At 47.6% G+C, this 20,929-nt stretch overlaps 1 protein-coding gene across 4 annotated transcripts in view; it reads left to right on the forward strand.

The window, feature by feature from the left end:
- Positions 1 to 20,929, forward strand: part of LOC119159498 (uncharacterized) — a 163,198-nt gene that overhangs the window by 88,644 nt on the left and 53,625 nt on the right. The window contains exon 1 of one of the 4 annotated variants that reach the window (XM_075891644.1): positions 11,791 to 11,809. The exons of the other annotated variants lie outside the window; for them this stretch is intronic. The gene's annotated coding sequence lies outside the window, so the exon portion shown is untranslated. Of the gene's footprint in view, positions 1 to 11,790; positions 11,810 to 20,929 lie in introns of those variants that run through there. 4 annotated transcript variants of the gene reach the window in all.

A 20,929-nucleotide genomic window follows, 5' to 3' on the forward strand; every position in this document is an offset into this window, starting at 1 on the left:
CGCGTATGATGCAAGTCAGTGTGTGTGTGTGTGTGTGTGTGTGTGTGTGTGTGTGTGTGTGTGTGTGTGTGTGTGTGTTTACATGCTTATATACAGGCTTTGTGCAGCATTTAAACTAGAGTACTTCGCACATTATGACCTCTGAATTCAATATATGACGCAAGAAGCTATGAAGAGGCGCACCTACGTTTTTGATGACATCAACGAAGAACGAGAAATTGCTCGATGTTTAAGTCAGGACAAAATTTTACCGACGTGTTATTGTTCTGCATTCGTTGCAACAAGCTGAGCAAGGAATGTGTATACTTCGCTCTCACCCTTCGTGTCGTGCAGGTTCTCGCGAACACCGCATTTAAAATGATCCACAAGCATGAACTTCCGGTATAACCTCCTCCCTAACGCTAAGTGCTCGTTGTTGATAGATGTAAACATCTCAAAAGCGTCAAACGCGCCGTCTTTGTCTGGCAGTGCCAGCTATTTCGCCAGACGTCTTTCCAGCGTCGTTCAAGTCACCGCGCCCCGGATGTGACACGCGACTCGACACGCCTCGATAAGCGGCTCGTCAACAAGAGCGCGTGCGCAAGCCTCCTCTCTCTGACGCAACGTCCTCACAGCAAGCTCAGCGCTGCGGAGGCAACAGCGCTAAGAAAAATACAGACTAACACTTACATAAATCTGCACACTCTTCACCTGATCTACCCCACGGCGTACAGAGATATGTGCCCGTGGTGTGGAGCCACCTTAACACTCTTTCACATCACGTGGGAGTGTGCAGAGCACGACGAAGAGCACGACACCACTGGCACGTGGGAGGAAGGGGAGGCGCTGCTGTCTAGCCCAGCCCTAGTGGATCAGCTGCGACTGATCCAAAGAGCTGAACGGATGGCTCGCGCCAGTGGGGCCCTGGAATAGGGGCACCACCCTGCCGGACAGACTTCGCTCTCCACCCCGTATATTCTTCGGGGCACTGGAGTTCAAGCCCGTCTGGATTATGTGTATAATACGTTATGTGTATAATAAGGTTTTGTACTACTACTACTACTGACGCAACGGCCAAAGCGTGTTAAGCGTGTCGACCATGTGACTTGGACGCCGAGGGAGGCCCACCTCCGAGTATGCATATCACCAATCGCGCCGGCGCGTGAGAAGGCTCGGCTTCGCATTTTCGCATGTTTCGTTTTCAGCACGTGCCTCTGTCGGGCGCATACATTTGCCCGCTTAAGGTGTCACCGCAGCTTGGCGCATGGCTTCCCACACCTGGAATCTCTCAGTGCATCTGCATAGCGTCGCGCAACCTTTTATGTCTACGCGCGGTGGGCAGCGCAGGTAGTGCGACAAATAAGATATATATTAAAAAAAGACGGGAGGAAGAATGCGTACCAGATTCGCCTTATCTTTCTTGTGGGGTGTGAAATGTATGCGTACAAGAAGCGGAGAGGGCTGGAACGTTTGCTTCGCATGACTTGCACTGAATAGAAAATACCTAATTTTGCGGTATGCAAAAGACTCGCCTGCCGCCGTGTCTCTGTTGGTTCCTGCAAATGATGCGTAAGGAAATGCGCGTAAATCCCGGTAAGGATAACTGGGGCAACTGGCGCCACCGGCGTTCGACTGCAGCAGAAACGAAACAATTAGATTTTTTTAACGAACGTCTATATACAATGTAGCTGATATGCGGTAGAGCAAGGCGAGGCGTTTTTTTTATTTCTTTTAAGGGGGAAGGGGCGTTTATACGAGTTCACAGAATACGAGAAACAGCGTGAGCCACATGATTGATTGATATGTGAAGTTTAACGTCCCAAAATCACGATATGATTATGAGACACGCCGTAGTGGAGGGCTCCGGAAATTTCGACCACCTGGTGTTCCTTAACGTGCACCCAAATCTGAGCACACTGGCCTACAACATTTCCGCCCTCCGTCAGAAATGCAGCCGCCACAGCCGGGATTCGATCCCGCAACCTGCTGGTAAGCAGCCGAGTACCTTAGCCACTAGACCACCATGGCGGAGCGTGAGCAACAGGACAAGCCACGAGACGGACTGGGCTTTTATTCCACCTCTGTCTTGTTATGTTGGCGCTGCTTCTCATTGTCCATTCACTGCGCGAGTAGCACTATGTACGGACAATGATGCACAATGTGGGTCGTTAGGGTTAGTGTTGCCGTTTTTGAAAAAAAGTTAGCATCTTGAGTGGCCCAAGGCTTGAACCATCAGCGGAGTTAGTGTTCGACCTAGCTAAGTTTTGCTAGTAATAACAAGCTTTTGCTAGAATTTTTGCTAGTAGTGCTAGGTATATCTAGACTTAGCTAGACGTGTCACGGACCATACCTGTTATGTGATGCTGCAAGTTTTTAGTCACGTAACTTGCATGTTTTATGGTGAACACATGTCACGCGATTTGCTCTTACGCGATGTTGGCTGATCTTCGTAACGTGACTAAGTGTTAGAAGATTTTTAGTCTCGAGTTTAGTTGTCTCAGCCACTTGACCACTTATTACGTAGCGTTACGTGATTTTAGTCGCTGGAATAGTTCTTACTTGATGGCACGTGGTTTCAGTCCAGTGACTAGTCGTTACGTGATGTTACACGATTTTTAGCCACGTAACAAATTTATTCAGCTTTTTTTTGTATGCCACGCCGGACAAATCAGTGCACGCGTTGTGGGAGCGAAGTAGAAATTTAAAAGGACGAAGCGAGCACTTAAAGGTTAATGATGATGATAATCCCTGTTCGCACTACCCGGCGCTACGAAAACCATAATAAAGCTGCGCTTTTAGGCTGTTTATTTAGAAAAAGGAAATAAACCATACACCACAATGGCTTACGCACATAAGCTCCGCCTGCGCTTTCCGGCACAACAGTGCTGTTTGGCTGATGTGCCGAATAGCCGGGTCTGCATGTTCTAGCTAAGGTCCGTAAGAGTATGGAGCTTCGAAATCACTCGTAAGTGTGTGTGCAGGTTTCCTGCATGTATATGTATAATTTGCATTTGCGATGTTCACTCCTTCAAATTGTAAACTTGTGAACACATGATTAAGAACTGCTCAAAATCGTGCTGTAACGGCTTCACGTGATCAAACTCGATCCGGGTGATCTTTATCGACAGCTCGTTTTTATTCGTGCATCACACGCATAAGCTAATCGCACACGTCACCGCACAGCGCTAGCTTAGCAGCATGGGTTGCATTTTCAAACACCGATATTTCATCAAAAAGCTGCCATAACTTTAGTAGCAACAATGAAAAAGTACACTTGTCCTTCTAATAACATGCTTATTTACAACCAACTAAAGCTACTAAAAATAATACTATCTTGAATTTTACATCTGAAAATCACCGTATCATTATCAAGGGTACCGGAAATTTCAGCTGTCCATCCGTTGTTCATTACCGTTCCCTGACAACGCGCAGTACACGGGCCTGAACCGACTACCGTAAGTGCATACGTTATCCCAAGAACGCACACTTCCGACATTACATGCTAACTGAAACTAATCGAATTCAAGGTGTCCTTCTAAAAAATAAATTTCTGTATAAAGTTCGCCGTCAAGTGACCCTGGGGAATTATAGTACTTTTCGAATGATCACTTAATAGGTGACGTTGCAAATCGGTCGGTGCCCGGTGTTAACCAATATTATCAACTTTAAACCATTGCCACGTGTTACCACACAATTGGCCTGTTTTTAAGGTATATTCGTGCAGGGAGCGGTGTATTCAGCCGACACCTCACATTACCCAAATTCAGCGTTCTCCGTCGAGAATAGCACAGAAGGCAACTGTTGCAAACGTCGCCGCCCAATGTGTGCGACCTGAATCACGTAAACACGGTGTAAGGCCGGGCGTCAGTTATGCCGCAGAGCGTCATCGTCTTGGAACGGAGAGTGTACGAGCGTAGGCTTTACAGTTGCAATATCTCGGCCTGTTATGTTTAGGCTAACTGAACGGATCCAGAGCTCAGCAATATTCTTAGGGGTAACGTGTAGGGCCCGGCTTGAGTTACGTCGCAGAGCATCGTGGTCTCCCGACCAGGAATGGATGGCGCCGACGAGGTCAAGCTCTCTTGAGTGTCGGCCCAATAAACTGTTTGCAGGCACAAAGCTCGTCTCCGGTAACTGAGGCCTTGCCCCATATACAAATCGGAGAATTGACTGCCCCCTCCCTCACAAAATATAAGTGCACTTGAGAGTCTGCCGGGGCGCGCAAGAATAAGAAAGACTCGAGCCGGCGGACGCATGCACTTTGGAATACGAGCCACGGGCGGGGGTCAGAGGTCAGTTGGAGACTGGTGTCAGCAGCGGGGGAAAGGGCAACGCCATTCGCGCTGGGCCAAACTGTTATCTTCGTCCCTCTTCTCATTCTGTCTCTCCCGCTCCCTGTGTTCTTCGATTGTAAACACCGTACGATGGGCCGAGGAGGAGCAGTCTGGGCTGTAACCACGGTGCGGTAGAACGGGGAGGCTCTGTGCCGCGTACTTCCCCACAGTGCCCTGGGCTCTAACACCACGTGATGTGTAGAAGAGTGGGGGCCCCTTGGTTGCGCCCCTTATTAGGTGCAAATTAGTCTTCCCGCTTGTAATTACCTTACGCAAACACAATACAGTTGCTCATAATCATTGAACGTCTCCTGTCGAATACTTCAAACCCGCCGAGCTGCATCACCAAGGATCTCTCGCGTCAACATCGCAAGAGGAAAATAACCTTTACTCACGGTATCCTGGCTTTCAAATATATAATACCCCCACTTTCCATGTCCGTATTAAGACACCGGAAAGATTCGCTACGCCTCCGCGAACAATAGGCGGAGAGCAGAGGGCGCCCGGCGTTCTTCTTTTTCCGCCCATTGTTTCCGCAGCATCTTCCAGCACCACCTGCTGCTTTCCAAGGCTCTTCCTCCTCAAACGCAGTTTGACGCTTCGTCGACAGATGGAGCCACGTCACGCGTAGCGCACTGCGGCGCGTGGGGGCGCGCTCCGCGCGGCGTGGCCGTTCCGAGTGTTTGCCAGTGCAAGCGAGAACTTCCGAGTTGGTTTCGCCAAACGGCGGCTCCGTTGGCCCTTGCGGTCCAGAGAGCATGTGTTGTCTTTCCCACCGATCCGTGGGTGTCGGATCTACAAAATCAGCTGGCGAGCACGCCGAACAACAAACCGAGAAAAGAAGTCGCTCGCAGCCCTTACCTCAACTCTTGGCGAGTCCTCGGTACCGCGCCTAAATCGGGCGACACGTGTCGCAATTTTCGCGAGCGTCGTATGCCATGGCGCGCGTTTTTCTTCGTTTTTTTTTTCCTTTTTGTCCGTTATTTGCGTTCTTCGTATATTTGTGTCCTGGTTTCCTGGTCGCGTCGTGGTGGTTTCTTGGCGTCCAAGTTTGCGTTTCCCGCGCTGAATTTTCGGCGACGTAACGTTTCCGCAGCGCTGACGAATTGACTGAGTGCGAAACCCAGAAAGTGTGCCACAGGACCTTGCCAACGGTGATTTCTTCTGTTTTGCAGAACAGCTTCAAAGAAAGAAAGAAAGAAAGAAAGAAAGAAAGAAAGAAAGAAAGAAAGAAAGAAAGAAAGAAAGAAAGAAAAAAAGAAAGAAAGAAAGAAAAAAAGAAAGAAAGAAAGAAAGAAAGAAAGAAAGAGAAAAAGAAAGAAGACTACATTAGTCTGACTTTCGAAGTGTTCGCTGCATGAGACCGGCGGGGTGCATGTTTTGTAAGGCGCCCACGCATGGACCATGGCGCGGAATTGAGCAATCGCTTTCGCATTTTTCAAGATCTGAATCCTGGCTCTGTCGGTGAGTGTTTGTGCCTGCTACTGGCATAGCTAGTATACGAATATTTGACGAATATCTTCGTATCTTGTATTTTCCAGAACGTACTTGCGTCACGTAAAAAGGCTTAGCGGAAATCCGCCCATAGGGCACCCGCATTCAGGGATAACCAGCCGCAGCACTAATAATAATAATAATAATAATAATAATAATAATAATATGATTGATTGATATGTGGGGTTTAACGTCCCAAAACCACTATATGATTATGAGAGACGCCGTAGTGGAGGGCTCCGGAAATTTAGACCACCTGGGGTTCTTTAACGTGCACCCAAATCTGAGCACACGGGCCTACAACATTTCCGCCTCCATCGGAAATGCAGCCGCCGCAGCCGGGATTCGAACCCGCGCCCTGCGGGTCAGCAGCCGAGTACCTTAGCCACTAGACCACCGCGGCGGGGCAATAATAATAATAATAATAATAATAATAATAATAATAATAATAATAATAATAATAATAATAATAATAATAATAATAATATATTATTATTATTATTATTATTATTATTATTATTATTATTATTATTATTATTATTATTATTATTATTATTATTGCAATAAAATTATGTAAAAATATTCCAAGAATCTGAAGATTGTGTCGGTGGTTGGTTAATAATTGAGAAAAAAAAATTATTTCACTTGAAAGTTCCTTAATGACGAATTTCTCAGAGAGAGATAGAGAAACAAGATTGGCCGAAGGATGCGCGATAAGCCGCACTGTTGATTCACCTTTAAGGGTGAACAGACAGTGGCTGCAAAATTACCTAATTCTAACAATAATCCCGCTTTCTGGACACCGGCGACGACGATCGTTCATTCACAAAAACCGTGAGGCGCGTTAGAACCGCTTGAAAGAATCTTAAAAAGAGGCAGGATATGGGGAAAGAGAAGTCTGTAAACGGGCTTGTTTTCTTCGAGGCTGCAGTTGCAGCCCTCAATAAGACCTGCAGGCCCCTCTGTCGAAACGTCGGCTACAGTACACGCACCTGTTTGCGACTTTGCCATCTAAAAAAATATACTAACTTACCACTTCAAGGGTTGTGTCGGGTAAGCTAACGTCGTAAGCACTGACATAACAATGTTTCTATTACTTTTTCCTAACATTCGTTGAGGAATTTGGGTTATTCGAAAACAGTGCAGCGATTTTTTTGGTTAACGAAAATATACAGGCTCCTAAAGGCAAAGGTTTTATTAGTTCGGTCATCCGATTCATTTTACATCCACTTGTCATCGAACCGATGGCTCGGATTCATCGAAGTCCACGTGCAACGGCTGTACATTTTCTGTGGCAAAACGGCCATTCAAGCTAGTTGGTCACGGCTCATTCTGAATGCAATTAATCTTGCAGGTTAATACGGTCCGTGCCGGCGGCAAGTTGTCTTTTCGTCTACTTTACTTTCATCACATCTGTATTACTATTGCGACATATTACAGCACAATTAACCTCTCCTGTAACTCTCTAGGATATCGCCACCTATATTGCGAACATATTGAAAACCCAGTGCCAAACATTTATTACCTACGGCGTCTCTCATAATCAGATGGTGGTTTTCGCACGTTAAACCCCACATATCAATCATCAATAAAAAAATTATCACCGGGTCAAATATTTTCGGTGTCTCACACCAGGAAACGAGCCCTCCAAAGCCCTTTCCATCATTCAATAGGTAAATGTGACGTACTATTACGGAATGCAACCTGAGGTTGATGATTAACAGCTTCCACGAACGAAAATATTTTCTGCATAAGCATCTGAACATCCTGCCGTGTGAATCATGTGTTGAGGTTATTCAAGCGATCAGTGCCAGTCAAGAAAAAAAAAACCGCACTCACGACGCGAAAACATAATTCGAAAGGATATGCGTGGTCTATACATAGATGAAACCCGTGACGCAGCGCTAAGCTTTGCCGTATGTACACACCTGAGTTAAAACCTTCGTTTCGTGACAAGCGCGCATGTCGCATACCAAGGGGAGGTCGCGCTGCCAAATTGGGAAGCAGTGTTTTTTTTAACCCCTGCCCTATATACTAGAGTGATTAGTGTAATGGGACAACAATTTGAGGCCCCCATTCATGTCATCCGCAATATTTCTGCGGTGCTTCTTTTGTGTAGTGGCTTTCGCTTCGTTCGTGGTCCGTGGGAAATAAGCGTCGAAGGTAGGCCTAGCTTACAAGGAAAAGCCGCTCATAAAATAAATATATATAGAAACTGCGATGCTATAACAGCGGCGACGTCTTTGAAGACAGCCACCCACACCGAAGCGATGGGGTGGGGGGAGACGGATAACAGAGAACCTCCCTCCACATTGAGTGCGCGAATTAAGGCGAACCGCCGTAACACGCTTTAGAAGCGCCGGCGATGCCGCTGTGCCACATCCATTGAATGGGATCGTTCATGTTTTCGCAACGAGGGCGAAGGGACGCTCCTCCAGAACACTGCTCGCGGACTGGTCTCTGCCTTCGGTATAAGCCGCTTATGCTACTATTATACACGGCGAGCACCCATACAGGTCTGGCCACGAGTGCGTTCTTCGGAGGGTCGACTCGTGTGTACACACGTTCGTCGAAGAGAGATCGCACCGAGAGGAGAACTCCTTTCGTCTGGGGCGGTTCTCTTGACGGATCGCCCCCGGAGGCGACGTTCGGGCTGCGGCAGCCGCCCTGAGCGAGCGACTCTGGCGCGCGTGCACACACGAACATGCGCGTACGTACAGACACCACCCTGCGGGCTGACGGTGGCTCTAATTGCGTTTCGCCTCTAATAAATGCTCCGCGGCGTCCCACATTCGGTGGCTGCATGTGAGGAGGGGAGCACCCCCAATAATTCACCGCGCGCTGGGTGCCCGCCTGGCCCTTTCAGACCGGCTCGCGAAGATCCCACGGCGCGCGAATGGATGGAACGAGGGGCGCGCATGCTTGCGGGCTATGGTCAGTATTATATATATATATATATATATATATATATATATATATATATATATATATATATATATATATATATATATATATATATATATATATATATATAAACTTAGCCAACACACGCACACACACTTGGGGCGTGTGCCTTGCTGCTGGGCCGCTTGCGTCCAGCCAAATACGTGCCTGTTGAGCTGCCTAATTTTTCCTCTTTCTTTCATTCATAGTGCGTTCAACAATATGTAGGGTGTCTAACACGGGTGGCATGTCAGCGTTCGGCATGAGGGAGCCTCTGGCGATTGGTATGCGCGCCATTTTCGCACGTGTTGCGGTTACCCGTCATAATGGGGCGAGAGGAAACTGAATCTTTCGATTAATAACGCGCAGTATCTCGTATACGCGAGCCAGCGTATAATTGCAATTGGGAGCATACCTATCCCGCAACCATCTTCAGCTTGGCATTCGAGGCGCCTATATGTAAACTATGATTTTATACCGACAGTATACGCAATTGAAAAACAAAGACATGTTTTGGAACGACTAGTTTCGTCCTGCAGCTAAAGCACGACTGAGTGTTATGTAGTAATTCTTGGAAAGGAATATCCTGCACCGCGCACTGTTTTAAGGCAGCCTCGTATTAATCGCTCAAGGGGGTATTTTTAAAGATGCTAATCACAAATACTCTATCTGCATTGCGTTTCGTAATTAGTATACTTTCATAAGCAGCGTGAGCTCATGGTCAGTCTTCTTGTTTACTGAGGTTTGTAACGAAGTCGTGTGGGTCGGTAGCAGATGAATGGTACTCCACTTTCTCACTTCTAACCACCGTATTCTGGAACGTCTCTTCACTCAACGCTTCCCCTTGACTTGAAAAAGTTGATGCGAGTGCCGTCTCTTGGCAGACCATCTCACTGCATATCGGCAATAATCTGCAACGATTCTTGACAAGCGCAGAGTCAATTTAGGTCGAGCAGGGGCGCTGTGCTCAACTTAGTGAAGTGAAAGACGAAATTCGAGTCGAGGAGCGTTTGTGAATACGAAGGTAAATCGCTTATCGGTTTGGATGCGCACATTTTCTTTTTCTTTTTTTTTTGCGAATGACCTGGTTGCTTATTATACGTGGCCCAGTAGCCCGCGACATTCAAATGATAGCGCGCTTTATATTACCGCGTGAAAAATTGTTCAATAATCTGGCAGTTATTCCTAGTCTAAGTGGTTAAGACTAACAGCGTGCATTTATATATATATATATATATATATATATATATATATATATATATATATATATATATATATATATATATATATATATATCCTCTATTTACATCAGTTACGTGCAAGTATACGAGCAAACACTCATTTAGCAGGCACCTGAGGCACTTGAGAGGCGCTCCACAATCGCGCATCCTGCACGCTTGATTCACTACAAAGCGCCTGTCAAAGCTGGCTTATCCACAATATGGCTCGTGTTGTGGTAAAGCCAGCTTTTCAAAGCAAAGATTTTTTTTTTTGAAAAGCACGCACGCGTCGCTCTCTCTCTCTCTCTATCTGTGTGTGTGGGGGGGGCGTTAATGTGCGTGCGTACGTACGCACGCGTTTGTGTGTGTGTGTGTGTGTGTGTGTGTGTGTGTGTGTGTGTGTGTGTGTGTGTGTGTGTGTTAAATGTAAAGACTGAGAAAAATGAACGCATCTGATGTAGAGGGTGCAGCATGATGTCGCTAATCCGCTGACTACCGAGAAAGGAAGGCCGGTATGAAGTGTGCGAAATGTAATCAAAGAAAAGGCTCCGTTAACTTAGCCCGTAGTGCCAAGAAAAGAACTCTAAAATACACAAGTTCATTCTGGATCACGCAAAACGCACTTTCAGAAAATGGCTTCATAATGCTGGATATGAATAGTTTTTTTTTCCCCAAGAACCACAAAAACACGAGAAGTGCCCCTCTCTGCAATGTTGGCAGTGTTTGAAAGAACCACTTTTCTGATCGCCAGACCGAGATTCCATCCATCCGTGACGCCCTTAACTGTTGTGAGGCCGTGTCCACGACTCGTCGCCTGTGCTCTGTTCCGTCACTGCAGTTGGTATACGGGGAAGCCAAGAATAGTAAAATAGGCAATGCTTGAAACTGCGCGGCTTTATATGCCTGACAGGGACGACGCTCCCGTCCTTGTGGGGAAAGCCGTTATAGCGGGGTGTGGTAACCGCGCCGCCACGACCTCCAGAGTGCGTTCGCCGACACCCGAAAGACGATTTGCGAAGCGCATTAAGCGCGTGCTAGACGCACGTACATCCATGTACTCCGTTACACCCCCCCTTCCCCCTTTAGCCTCTCCATCTTTGTGACTTTTTAGGAGTTCGCGTAGGCAGATGCCATTTTCGTACCACCCTTACGGCTCGCCCCATTTTAGTGCGCGATTCAGCTCTGACTTTCTGATGTCTGTTTACATTACATTTGTCATGGCGCGTAGTATGTATGAACGTTCTGGCTTTTGGTAAACCTAATGGTGCCGCCTCTGAATGTCAGATTTTGTGAGCGTACAGCGTGCCGGAGTGAGGTGGTTGAACTCAACACTGCGGTCTCGATAGATTTTTTGGGGAAATGATACGTCTGAGTGCGCAGGACGGTGTATAATTCATTTCCTTAATTACCTAAGAAACTAGCAGAACACATAGGTCGTGCCGTACTGATATCATAATATCGTAGTATATATTGCTGCGGTACAGCCTCAATCTGCCGTATCAGTCGAAGCGATTGCGGTCGATTAACTCATGCCTCACCTCAACGGCAGCTGAGTAAGCATGCGTTATTGAGTAAACATCGCGCGAGGTGATAAGGTAAGTCACGAGTGCAGACTGAAAACAATACCCCGGTTATCGCCACTTAGCATCACTGGGGTCTCGACAGGAGCACGATTCAGGGGACGCATAAACAACAAGTGGACAGAACAGGATATGTCAAAACAATACGATTAGCAGCGACTTCCCCTGAAACGAGGATTTCCTCTGCCTAAGAGTTGGGCAGGCTGGTTGAGGAAATTGGCCTTGATGATAGCAGTTTTCCGTGCACAATGACACACAGGTGAGCTGCAAGGATTGCTGTTTATTGGCTGATTGAACTGCCGTACTGCGTGAGTACCTAGAAGAGGGAGCAACTGCCGGCCGGGTTTGCCCGGCTAGCCTTGCCGGTGACAATATCACCACCACCAACCAGAGTTATTTTCCAACTTCGCCCACACGCCCCGTTTCGTGCGTATATCGCAAAAAAAGGTTATAGTCCGGTCATAGGACTCCTCCCTCCGCTCGGTTCGTTATTTATGATCTGTCGAAGTTTCTGCGGAACGGCTACTTTTGTACGTTACAACTATACGACTTGTGGACGCCGAGTTACGTTAAGTTATACATTATTCGGGCACCCTTGTATACTTCCAGTATATGCGACTTGACTTGTTCGTGAAAGCTAACAATGTATTGTGGCGGATGATCGCATAAACCTGTCAATCCGCCACGTTCGGTGGTAAAATCAAGATTACATGTTTTCCTCTCTCCTTTCTCTTTCTAGAATCTGACCGGACTCAACATCTGCGTTGCGAATACCTCATGTTTTGTAATATAGAAGTATGATTACTATTATCATTTTGAACTACATGACGCATGCCCATCGTTCTTATTATAGCAATTGTTCATTATACTTCTTAATATGGGACGTTATTCTTTATGTGGGACGCACTCATGTTCTTGCTCACCAGCGGCAGCTGTGAGAGCAACCTACGTGGCTTTCGGCAGTCAAGACGCGTGTGTAATCATCTCGTGCATATCAATATTACATAGATGTTTCACTTCGCAAGTCATAGTAAATGTATCGATCCATGGTGCAGTTTTGCCTATAAAAGCATTATTCCTAGTGTTATTTTTGAGCAGCTAATGTCAATGAAGTCGAGATGCAGAAGTTAAATACTTGGTATTTCTGTAATTTAGAAATGCAGTAGTGAACACACGGAAGAATAAGCATTCTGAGGAAGTAAGGGAGCCCGTTGCCGAAAACATGCGATGCTACACCGCGCTCTAATTGTTTTCAGCACCTTTATGCGACGATGGCATCTTCAGTGAATAACTAGTCATCACTAGTTATCAGTAAATGCGCATTGCCACACAATCCGCTTCTACAAAATATAGATAGATAATTGTTTGCGTCCCGCCAGTGTAAAGGTTTGCTATTTTGTAAAGTCAATACGTGTTGTGTTATACTAAATTCTCCATGGTTTGATAGTTTTTTTTTTGTAAAGGTAATTCTGTCATATTGCGATGATGTGCATTCAGTGCGATAAACTCATTATTCTATAAAAAGTACGGATAAAAATGATGTGCCAAAGTGCACAAGTGCATCAAATCTGTACAACGTTACCCGTTGCTAATACGAGTGCGGCCTGCGCCGTATTTGCGCACCAAAACCTCGCTTGATACTGCAAAAAAAGAAAAAAAATCCACGCATCTTCACGAAGTGAATAAATAACGAGTCGAAGTCACCGACTAGTACAAAGGGTTCTTGCTTGTAGATGTTTCACATTCCGTCACAATTGTGATTGATATTAGTGTATTGTTTAACTATTTTGTGTGTGTGTGTCTCACATATGTTCCTCGAGCGTTGCCTCATATAATGTAAATTTAGTGACGTAGTGTGACAAAGAGTCGATGACAAAGCTTGGCCTTGAAGTCTATAATGTCTACGTTGAAGTCGCCGACTAGTATAAAGACTTGGTGCTTCTATAGTTCTTTCATATTATTCTTCCACAATTATGGTTGAAATTAGTCTATTGTTAAACACTTTTTGGAGTGTCACATCTGTGTCACACTGCCACGAATCTTCGCGTGACGTTCCCGGATGCCGACAAGGCTGGACCCTCAAGGAGCTTCCCTTGGGAGCTTTGCCCCTGAAAAAAAAAAGTCTTATGCCATTACATTCTTCATTATTTACTGTATTGCTTTCTGTCTCTACCTCCCGTGCCCCCATGAGCAACGAACTTCGCGACACGTATCACACGAGGAAGGTCCCAATGTTTTATTTAATCTCTTAACAAACGAGGCGATATATCTATAGTTACATGGCAAGGTCGAGGAAGCGTTCCGGTTACGTCCATGTGTACGAAACGCGAGAGAAGACTCAAAGGGTTGACACACACGCGAATATCCGTCGAGGCGACACACTTGACCCCCCTTCGGTGACACGGACTGTCTGACCTGACCTACCATACAAACGTGAGGGAATGCTTTCTTTTTTTTTCAGCCAGCGACAAGAGTTCACAAAGTCGCCAAGGGTGCGACTGCCGTAGCCTTGCTTCTTCATCTACTGTTTACACATTGCAGTAACCGCGATGTGCATACATGTATGAGCGTAGCGGTCGTGTATTGAGAAAGAAGCCCGAGCAAGTGTCACGCCCTTCTTCCAGTTGTCATTAGGGTGAGTGAGCTATGGGGCGTCGTCCACACCGTCAGTGTGGCTCCGCCGTAATCTTAAGATTACGGGCGAGGCGTTCTTTTTCGCTCCTTTCTGACAAACGATGTGGCAGGTGATGCCGTGTCACCGTGAACGAAAGACGGTGGCACGGCGTGGTGTTCCGTAACCGCCGTATAACATTCGGCCTGTGAGGCGTGCGCGGCCGACTTTCTCGTTCTGTATACACTTGCACCCATTTTTATTTGCATGATTTTATGCCTTCTGTAAAGGTAAACGTAATTTTTCTATGGGCTCAAGTTACGCGAGTTAAATACGAAGCTACGAAAGAAACCCTCTCGTTTGTTGCTTTTCTTTCTTAAAAAAAAAAAAAGCGGCGAAAAACACATTGTCCAGCGTTGTAGATAGATGTGCAGCAAGGATATGGATTCGAGACGGCGGGAGATCCAGTTAGGATCTCCCGCTGCTTTAGTTACCGCTAACGACACTATAATGTGTAAACAGAAAACATTTTTCCATATACCGAGTCGGCAGCCACGTAGCCCCCCCCCCCCCCTTGAACCTCGTTCACTGACACACTTATGCAAACGTGACTGGCTGTTTATTTACCGCTTCTGTTTAAGCAAAGAGAACGCGCGAAATGTTTCTCACGTCAGTGCGTTCGCTATTCTAAGTTCTTACGATGCGATCTCCAAAGGTGACCGACCCCAATCGTGTTTATGGAAGGCTCATATTTCGCGCACTGTTAAACAGAGTCTTGACAGGTTGCTTCGCGGTAAAAGCTGCGCGAAAACCACTCTGACTTTTAGTGCACGCATTCTTGTTTAAATCTCGCAGCACGCGTATCAGAGGTACGTTAAGTGTAGCATCAACATGGGAGAACTGCGGCAGAATACAATGTCCTACACAGCTATCTAGAACGCCGCGTGGTTGAACTCTTGTGCGCATTCATGCGCTTCTGCTTGGGGCGCTCGCACGTTCGGGCTGACTTTACTATACTATATATCTAACGTGCGTAAGCGCATATGTGTATGGTAATGACCTGCAAGAAGTGTTTCACCAACCAATTTTTTCTATTAGAAGCGAATAACAATGCGTTCGTATATTTACACGTGGTAAGCGTCTCTAGATGGCTGTCGGTCTTGAGAACATTCTTTAAATTCCATTTTCAATTGAGGTAACCCAGATAAGTAAATGTACCCTGGATGTTCCTTTATGTCGTTTATCGAAGTCATCGGAGCAGCGTATCTTTTGTGTTTAGAAAAGTGCTAAACGATTTAGAGTACGGCGTACTCAACTATGGCGGAGCAGTGAGCCGTCCTGATAACTACAAGGAAACAAAAAGAAGAATTCATGCATTTTGATACCTCAAAGGCAGCAGCCATTAAGAGTTCCGGAGAGCGGTATTTTAAGTGCGCAACTGTTATTGTCACAAATTTTCGCTGTTGCTGTCGCAAATTTTGCCATCGTTTGGCCTGCAACCATCGTCAACGAGCTCGGGTTTTCTTAGCCTTTCTAGCGCGTTGCGCTAACCATTTTTCATTTGTCACGCGCTGTTATAAAGCAATTTTCCAGCTGCAAAGAAAAAAAAAAGAAGGGAGTTAAAAATGTGCCACTATGTCGTTCAGAAAGGCAATCAAGGCCGCCGTGAAGACACTCCGAAGCCACGAGAACGGACTTCTGTGGCTAACGGAAGAACAGGAAAGCTCCCCTCGTACCGACAAAAAGAAGCCATCGGCCGCCTGCCGAGAGCGGACGCACCGGAGCAGGCCTAGCGGGGAGGTAACCTTAAACGGCGCATGCCGCAAGGACGCGTACCAAGCACGGTCACACGAAAAGATTTAAAAAATAAAATAAAGAGCACGTGACAAAAAAAAAAACACAATCGGGAGTAGTAACGGCAGCGCCCAAGTCGGTCTCCGTAGTACATAAGAAGTCCTCGCTGCGCCGTTCGAACAGAAAGAAGCCTGGTGGAGAAACAGTTTTCGGGCAGTGGCGCGTGTCCTCTTATGGGCACTATGTATTGCCTATTACCCTGCTCTATTGCTGCCTTTAGGAAGTCTGGCCGCCGTGTTCTTTCTTTCTTTCTTTATTTCTTGCTTTCTTTCTTTCTTTCTTACCTTCTTCTTTCGTACACGTTCCGTTTTCACAATGAGGAGTCCTGCTCACGTGCTACTTCTACCACGAAAGGAGCTGTGCTGCCAGTGGCGAGCCAGGCGTGTGGCGGCAGCCGCCAATACGTTCGATGGAAAATGGTGTTTTCGGCCAGTTTGGAATGGGTGTTTGCAGCAGTGGCTTGCCTTTTGTCCCGCGCCTGCGTGCACCTACAAACCAGGCACCCGTTCTGGAAACGCGGTCGCGTCCGCTGTCTGTGCCGAGGTGATGTTTTCCTTTTGTTTGTTAGTTCGTTTGTTTCTTTCTTTTTATTTTGTCATCGCTTAGGATCCGAGGGCTGAGGTTGCACGTAGGTGTATATACGCAAACCTTCTCGCTCTATGGCGAATGGTACGCTATCCGACATTGCTTTGTTTCGTTTTGTTTTTCTCCGTACCTCCTCCTCGCGTGTTTTCTGTTCGCGACTTTCAGAAGAGCTTTATGCACCGTTTTCGTGAGCTTGTATAATGTTTCGTTCGGTCTGACTACGCTGATCTCCTTACGCGTTTTCGATGACGCGAAAGCAAATACGAGTCGCACGGCATATATCTGCATGTTGTAGCATTTCACGGGTGGCAGAGTAATATGATTGTATTTGAAGATTCTTGGAAGCCATCATGCTTGGGGATGTTACACGGACAACTTATCACGTTGTTGAGAACGACGGGCCGATCCCGCCGAAGCCACCACTGTTGCGAAGCGGACCGATCCCGCCGCTTCCACCACTGTTGCGAACGACGGGCCGATCCCACCGCTGCCACCACTGTTGCGTAGAGTATGTTTATCAGCTCGCGACTGCTTCTGCGCAGAGCCGATAAGACGAGCGGACGAGACGACGGTGAGTTAAACAAGGTTTATGTACAGCGTATATACAGAGGCGTTACAATTTCGGCACTGGGGCCGACAGAGACTCGAAGAGCCGAACTCTCCTCTCTAACACATAGGTCAGCCTTTCGCCTAAGACCGCTGACTCACACACATGCCGGCTCTCCGACACGGGGCCTCCTCTCACTCACATCGGACCGCCGATCGCGACGCGCCGCAGGGCTTCTTTTATTTACACCGGGTCCAACCAAAATGTCCAATCAGAAGCGCCGCTTTGTCGTCAGGGCAGACTCCTCCAATGGCGCGCCGCGCCATGCGTCAGACCACCAGACACGCGACCGCCGGCTCGCTGTCACGTGCGCAGATGACTCAATGCACGTGGGCCAGAGACGCGCCGCGCGTGTTTACGCCGTTCGCGCCAGGCAGACTGCGGGCAGGCCTTGACCCAGATTGCCGTTTTCAGAGGCACGGCCGTTTGACGAGGACTCGCTGGCATAACAGCACCCCCGCCGCCAGACAATGCACCGGAAAGACGAGCTGCTTCCACGGGGCTCGGATGTCAGGTGCGCTCGTTCGCCAGGTCCCTCCAGGTTCGCCTCCAGGGCCATAGGGAGAATACAGCTCCAAACTGTTCCGGGAATACAGCCCATTCTTGACGACGGATCCCAGCTCCACTGGCTTGTCGCCACAACTTGTCGACCAGCTTCACTCGTCTCTTCTGACCATCTTCGGCTTCAGCACTTGTCGACGGTTCTGCAACTTGCCAAGACCGGATCGACAACAGACAACACACGACACACGCAAGTGCCCTCGGTCACCCGACAGAACACCAGACAAAGTATAGTACAACATATACCTATCTACGTGTCTATCGGAATTTTGTTCCCCCTACATCAAGAGGCACATGTGGGACACAAGACTCTTAAAGTAAGAACTTGAATTTTTCACACTTACAACAACGCAACGAATTAGAATACCACATAAAGTTGGCCCCTTGAGATCACTCTGAACGAGAGCGCTCAGCCCAGGTCGTGATGAGGTCAAAATTTTGCCCCGAATCGCCAGCCAGAAACCGAAAGGTTGAGAAGGTACTAGCTGGAACGCACTGCTCAATGCACCTGCATTAGCGTTCACCTTTCCTTTTTTTTTTCTTTAGCGAACGTCAAAGTTGCGCTATGGAGCAACATGCTCCACTTCAGTAACCGGCCACTTTTAGGCGACGATACCTATGCGGCACCAAGAGCGGCTCACACTTTCGACGTTGCACAGGTGAACAACGATACGGCTTGCTACGGATTGACTCCTCACCGCTTAGCTCGATATCGTGTTCGATCACCCTCGTGTTTCCGGGACGGTTCGAAAACACATCTTCAAACACCAAAACAATCTTTCTCAGGTCCTCTTTCCGGACTTCACTTAACCTAGGCTCTAGGTTTATCTGCTCCCGGATTACTTTCGATCCCCCTTCGATTACCTCACTAGAACTCAAATTTTCTGCTTCCTCTTCCTCTGAAGCATTCAACAGCTGATTTACGACCGCGTGATGTTGAACGTAGGGTTTCATCAAGTTGTAAATTTTGTCCGGCCGCCTTCCTAATTTCACTTCATAATTTGTATCGCAAGGCTTCGATAATACTTTGGCGGGCCCTTCCCAATCAACCTCAAGCTTGTTCCTTTTGGATGGCTGCAGCAGCATTACCTGATTCTCAACTTCAAAAGCGCGCTTCTTCCCCGATTTCTCGTAGTGCTCCTTCGACAGCACTTTTGCCGCGTTTTTCTGGCTTTCCACTAGCGCTTCAATTTGGCTTTCCACTAGCGCTTCAATCGAGAGATCCTCACGCTGCTCCCGAATGAGCGTCTCTCGATCAACTCTCGGCAGCTCGCTCCAACTTTCCGCTACAGGCGAGAGCGTTGCAACCCTCTCGCTCTGACTCAATGGCGCCATGTCGTCTCCCCCTACCGCGCCGGCCGTGCCGACCGCTTTCGCGACGGGCCGCTCGCGTGACTGCTCACATGACTCATGCGGAGAATTTCCTTTCTGGGGTTCCGTCGACCCGCCGACAAGGTCACTTGAGAGTTCACTGCATTGAACCAGATCAGGCTTCCGCGTTTGCGATCGCGTGAGGGCCATGCACGCTAAGTTGGGGAAGAACGATTTGCCCTGCTCTTTGAGAAGCTGCTCCGAGTTGTTGGAGAAAAGATAAGGAAAACGATCATTTAGCGCGGCAGACACAGCCGCTTCGGTGCGAAGCTCACCGAACGGGCCTTCAATGACAACCGTGGCGATTGGTAAGCGAACACTCTGCTCCTCGGCGACTTGCCTGATCCACGCGCATTCTCCTGTGAAATCATCCGGAGACACCAATGAAGGATGGACAACATCCATGGTTGCCGCTGAGTCTCTAAGCGCTCGGCACGTTTTCTTATTTACTTTAATTTCTTGGAGATACGGCTCCAACAACCGAATGTTTTTTTCTGATTCTCGGATCGTTGCGAACGCAAACTTTTCCTGACAGTTTCTCGCGATGTGCCCTTCCTTTTTGCAGTTGTAGCAGATTAGCGGCTTCCGTTTGCTTTCCGATTCAAATGCCTGTGTGGTAGAAACCTCACTCGATTTCTCCGCTTCTGTTTGCCCTTCCCCTACACTGTCCTTCGTAAGAGACGGTTCCTTCTTGAAATTACGGTGCGGAGCGGATTTCCGTTGATCAGGTTTCCTTGAAAAGCCCTCTTTCTTTTCATCCTTTTCAACGCGCGCTGCCCTGCTATGCAACTTTCGGCGAGTATAATACTCCTCAGCTAACTCAGCTGCCTTGTTTAACTGTACGTCTCCAAGTCTGTCCTGCAGCCAAAGTTTGACATCCTCCTCGATGCAGCGGTAGAATTGCTCCAATGCAACACATTCCACCACTTTATCGCGGTCTTCATAAACACCTTCGCCCTTGAGCCATTCAATCAAATCGGCTTTAAGACGAAACGCGAAGTCAACGTGTGACTCATTCCCCTTTTCAGCATACCGGAACCTTTGCCTGAAAGCCTCGGGTGACAACTTATAACGTCTCAAGAGCACTTCCTTAACCTCGTCATAGCTCTCGAACGCTTCCCTCGACAAGCAAGTTATCGCGTCGGACACTTCGCCGGGAAGAAGAGCTAGCAGGTTCCGCGCCCAAAGAGACCGCTCCAAAGCATTTCGCTCACAGACGTGTTCAAACTTGACGAGATACTTCGCCATGTCCTCGCCTACTACGAACGGTGGCAGTTGGTCCCGAATTCTGAAACCGCTGACCTGAATCGTCGGAGAAGCTACGCTAGGCGCCTGCGAACACTGTAGGATTGCCAATTCTAGTCGTTTCAACTCTAGGCGCTCTTGTCTCTCGGCCTCCTCGCGTTCGCGAGCTTCTCGCCTTTCTTCACGTTCGCGAGCTTCGCGCCTTTCTTCACGTTCGCGAGCTTCTACTTCTCGCCTTTCAGCCTCCTCACGGCGTGCTTTAATATCCACCCAGGCCTCATCGACTTCCTCAGCCGACACTCCCTCATCCTTCATGATCTCAAGGATCGCTTGCTTTCGTTTCGCACGGCCCAAAGTAATGCCGAGTTCCTCACAAATTTCGATGAGTTCCTTCACTTTAAGGTTCTCCATCGTTCACACTAGCCTCTTGCTGTTTCCCCTGTTAAGAATCTACTTGCCGTACCCACTATAAGCCTACTAGCAAGACGCGCAAGCAATTTTTCACACTCCCGTGTTTACCCCCTCCGCATTAACTTTGGTTTCAA

The sequence above is a fragment of the Rhipicephalus microplus genome, chromosome 1 (assembly GCF_043290135.1).
Source record: "Rhipicephalus microplus isolate Deutch F79 chromosome 1, USDA_Rmic, whole genome shotgun sequence".
In the NCBI taxonomy this organism is placed as follows: Eukaryota; Metazoa; Arthropoda; class Arachnida; order Ixodida; family Ixodidae; genus Rhipicephalus; species Rhipicephalus microplus.